This window comes from Rhipicephalus microplus, unplaced genomic scaffold, assembly GCF_043290135.1.
Source record: "Rhipicephalus microplus isolate Deutch F79 unplaced genomic scaffold, USDA_Rmic scaffold_1032, whole genome shotgun sequence".
Classification (NCBI taxonomy): Eukaryota; Metazoa; Arthropoda; class Arachnida; order Ixodida; family Ixodidae; genus Rhipicephalus; species Rhipicephalus microplus.
The window spans coordinates 17,501-22,225 of NW_027465579.1; the positions used below are offsets into that span (position 1 = coordinate 17,501).

At 57.4% G+C, this 4,725-nt stretch overlaps 2 non-coding genes across 2 annotated transcripts; both read right to left on the reverse strand.

The window, feature by feature from the left end:
* Window positions 1–94: 94 nt before the first annotated feature.
* On the reverse strand, window positions 95–247 carry LOC142796030 (5.8S ribosomal RNA). Its single transcript, XR_012893493.1, has one exon. It is a non-coding gene; the product is annotated as a 5.8S ribosomal RNA (ribosomal RNA).
* Window positions 248–1,966: 1,719 nt separating this feature from the next.
* LOC142796031 (small subunit ribosomal RNA) lies at window positions 1,967–3,781 on the reverse strand. Its single transcript, XR_012893494.1, has one exon. It is a non-coding gene; the product is annotated as a small subunit ribosomal RNA (ribosomal RNA).
* Window positions 3,782–4,725: the final 944 nt, after the last annotated feature.

Sequence of the window (4,725 nt, forward strand, 5' to 3'; positions counted from 1 at the left end):
GGTGTTCAGCGTGCTGTCCGTGTTGCCGACGCGGTCAAAACGAGTCGACGGCTCACGTTCCCTTGTGCGCCGAAGGCTCTCTTGATATGTGATCCGACCCTCAGACAGACGAAGCCAAGGGAAGACCCAAGGCCGCAATGTGCGTTCAAAGAATCAGTGCTCAGTGTGTCCTGCAATTCACACCAAGTCTCGCAGCTGGCTGCGTTCTTCATCGACCCGAGAACCGAGTGATCCACCGCTTAGAGTCGTGAAAAAGTGTTTGTTCAATTCCGTACAGTCAAAACCAAACGTTTCTGGCACTCGGCCAAACAGTGGCCAAGAAGGGCGCTTTTCAGCGCACGCTTGGACTCCAAAACTCTGCCGCGCCTTTTTCGGCTGCCGCAAATCGAGCAAACGGTGTGTTTCGGACGGCGTTTCGCTTCCGCTACTTGCGAGTGCTTTCGTGGTCCACCCCTCTATAAATACTCGGGAGGCGTCGAAGCCGGTTCTCCAAGCCGGACCCGTAGGTATCGTTGTGTGCTCGCTCTCATTGGCCCGCCTAACCAGAAAATGCCTGCGGTACACCCATTTGGATAAGAGTGCACGCAGATGCGGGCCTCGACGGCTACACATTTCCTCGGGCGGCCGCCTCCCGGCCTCCGTGGAGCGCGGGATGCACGGTCCCATCGACAAGCCTCTCCCGTTTTTACCGTGGCGTCGCGGTTCACCACGGCGGGCGGGTCGGTCTCCTCCGCATAAAAAGGGGGACCCCCGCTTTTTGTTCCACGAAATCGCACAAGCTTTTTTCGCATCCACGGTTTGCCACCGCACACCAAAATGCCGATCCGGCTGCCTACTTTAGCCAACAGGTGGAGCCAGGCGCGCCGTACTTGCGCGGCACTTCCCACGTCCACCGAAGTCGGTGCCAAGGACCACTTTCGGCGCCGGAGCCGCGTACGAGCCTACTCGAGGCGGAAGAACGAAGCCAGCAAGGGCCTGGCCGCAAGTGCGTTCAATTGTCGGGACGTCCAAGTCCCTCGTTCTTCCGTGCTTCCTCTTTCGGCAAGTCGTTGCGGCACCTTCCCAAAGCGCGCAGACCCGCTAATCGCGACGAGCGCGACGTGGCCGTGCCGCCTTTCCCTCGGCAGCAAGCAAAACGCCTGGCAACGTCGACGCTCCCCTAACCGCGATCTCGCACCGTGTTTCGTGTGGCGAATTCAAAAGCCGGCCGGCGCTGCTGCAACCATTACGGTCGGTACGCATACGCCGCGGAGGGCGGGACGGTCATCGGAGCGTGCGGTTCCTCCATCGAGTACTGCGCACCTCGGCCGTCGCATCGCCGTGCCATGACCGGCCGCGCGTCAACGCGAACCGGTGCCAGCGAGATCCCTCGCCTGCAAGAACCGACCGGCAGCCTCCGTCACCCGAGGACGCGGAGGCGCTTGCCGCGGACGGCGGGACGGTATGCACTGGTGCACAGCGGACCCGTCACATCGCCAGTTCCTTGACCGACCGCCGACGCTTGTGCCGTTCCTCTCGTACTTGGCAGTCGCCGCGCGATTGTCGGGTCTCGTTCTTGCACGCTCGAACGGTCGGGAGGGCACTCGGCTGGCGTTTCGGGAACGCGCAGCCTCGCCTTCTACCGACGTAACCACGACTCGCCGTTCGCGCTCCGCCGCTCCTGTTTACAGTACTAGGCGGTCCCGCAGCGGTCGGGTCGCGCATTTCGAGCGCTTCGAGCCACGGTGCAGTGGCGGGTCGAAAGCCGACCTATGAGTGCGTTGCGCCGTTTGTACCCGCGTCCGCCACCTGGCCGACCGTCCAAGGTCGCGGTGTTGGCGTCCGCTGGGCGCAACAATTTGTCACGGGGTGCCGCTCCACATTCAGGCAGCCCCGTGGGGAAAAGCCGACCCCGCGTCCAAACGGGGTCAGCGGCAGAAAGTGTCGGGCGCAGACGCAGCTGAGGCGCTCACCCTTCACAATCCGTTAATGATCCTTCCGCAGGTTCACCTACGGAAACCTTGTTACGACTTTTACTTCCTCTAAATGATCAAGTTTGGTCATCTTTCCAACAGACCGGCGCAACCGAAAGGCCGCGCCGGACATCGGTCCGAAGACCTCACTAAATCATTCAATCGGTAGTAGCGACGGGCGGTGTGTACAAAGGGCAGGGACGTAATCAACGCGAGCTTATGACTCGCGCTTACTGGGAATTCCTCGTTCAAGGGGAACAATTGCAAGCCCCTATCCCAATCACGAAAGAAGTTCCACGGGTTACCCAGTCTTTTCAGACAGGGATAAAGACACGCTGCTTCCTTCAGTGTAGCGCGCGTGCGGCCCCGGACATCTAAGGGCATCACAGACCTGTTATTGCTCTGTTTCGTGCGGCTAGGAGCCGCTTGTCCCTCTAAGAAGTTTGTAATGTGCTGGGAACCCCGCACCTATTTAATAGGCTAGAGTCTCGTTCGTTATCGGAATTAACCAGACAAATCGCTCCACCAACTAAGAACGGCCATGCACCACCATCCACCGAATCAAGAAAGAGCTCTCAATCTGTCAATCCTCCCAGTGTCCGGGCCGGGTAAGTTTTCCCGTGTTGAGTCAAATTAAGCCGCAGGCTCCACTCCTGGTGGTGCCCTTCCGTCAATTCCTTTAAGTTTCAGCTTTGCAACCATACTTCCCCCGGAACCCAAATACTTTGGTTTCCCGGAAGCTGCCCGCCGAGTCATTTGAGTAACTCAGGCGGATCGCTGGTTGGCATCGTTTATGGTCAGAACTAGGGCGGTATCTGATCGCCTTCGAACCTCTGACTTTCGTTCTTGATCAATGAAAACATTCTTGGCAAATGCTTTCGCAGTAGTTCGTCTTGCGACGGTCCAAGAATTTCACCTCTAGCGCCGCAATACGAATGCCCCCGTCCGTCCCTCTTAATCATTACCTCGTATTCCAAAAACCAACAGAACAGAAACGAGGTCTTGTTCTATTATTCCATGCAAGTTTATTCAGGCGACTCGCCTGCGTTGAGCACTCTAATTTTTTCAAAGTAAAAGCACCGGCCATCTCGAGGCACACAATGAAGTGCACCAAGAAAGAACCGGCATGATGTTCAGTCCGAGCCGTCGCATCGGGTAGATGCACTACTCGTCTGGAACTGAGATCCAACTACGAGCTTTTTAACCGCAGCAGCTTTAGTATACGCTATTGGAGCTGGAATTACCGCGGCTGCTGGCACCAGACTTGCCCTCCAATTGATCCTCGTTAAAGGATTTAGAGTGTACTCATTTCAATTACGGGGCCTCAAAAGAGTCCCGTATTGTTATTTTTCGTCACTACCTCCCCGTGCCGGGAGTGGGTAATTTGCGCGCCTGCTGCCTTCCTTGGATGTGGTAGCCGTTTCTCAGGCTCCCTCTCCGGAATCGAACCCTGATTCTCCGTTACCCGTAACAACCATGGTAAGCAAGTAACCTACCATCGAAAGTTGATAAGGCAGACACTTGAAAGAAACGTCGCCGGCTCGTGGCCATGCGATCAGCACAAAGTTATCCAGAGTCACCACACAATACGGGCCGAAACCCGATCGATCTTGGTCTAATAAAAGCACCCGTTACCCAAAGGGCTCCAGGCTCACTGCATGTATTAGCTCTAGAATTGCCACAGTTATCCAAGTAGGAAGAAACGATCTAAGGAACCATAACTGATTTAATGAGCCATTCGCGGTTTCGCCTTATTTCGGCATGTACTTAGACATGCATGGCTTAATCTTTGAGACAAGCATATGATTACTGGCAGGATCAACCAGGTAATCGTTCGACTGCGCGTCCGTCCTCGCCCTCGGCGGGCCGGACGCAGTCTGTGTGCGGCGGAGGCCACCTTCAGGCGCCCCAACACGCTTATTTTGCACTCCGAGATGACGGCGTTCGAGCTCGCTACGGCACAACCTTCCCGAAAGACGAGTGGGAGCCGTGCGGCAAGAAGCACGTTCATGCTCGCTCTTTTTCGTTGCATCGACTCGGTCGCGCCGTGCGGGTTGCCCAAGCCCGCTGCACTGTCGGTGGACCGGCCGGAACTAGCAACGGAGCCGAGACTGCAAAGCCGCCAGACGACGGGTCACGCCCGCGTCTTCGGCGCTTTCGCATCTGAATCGCCCGAGGACGACACGGAACACACCTCGATATCGTGGTAAAACGGCACCGTCCGACAACCAGCCCCTAACGCATCAAGCGGATGAGGCTGCAGACGACTGCCGTGGATTCCCCTGGAGCAGACCCGAGGACACGCTTGACGAGGCCGAAGCCCGCCGCATATCAGACACCCGGTCGCTTTCGCGTACGCCGCTCACGAGAACCCCCACATAATAGCAGCGATAAGTACCCAGACCTCCTTGGGCCCTAATACGAGCGTACTCGAGAAAATTTCACCGCGGGTGTGCCCCGAAACGTGTGGCATGTTGAGCGTGCCACAAGTCTACGTCGCTCTCAAACCCGCCGAGGTCGTAGAATTTGCGACCCTACTCACGAAATTCCCACCGAGGATACGGCCGCAAACGTACCGCACCTTGGGTAGGCCACGAGTTTGTGCAACACTACGCTGACGGCACAGCACCGAGGTCGTGCGCGCACGCACGGGAAAATTCCGCCGCGGTTTCTGCCGAAAACGTGAGGCACCACGACTCTCCGCAAGTTCGCGTCGACTGCGAAAGACCGAAGTCGTGAACGACGTGTCCGCTACTCGCCGCCGACACGCTGG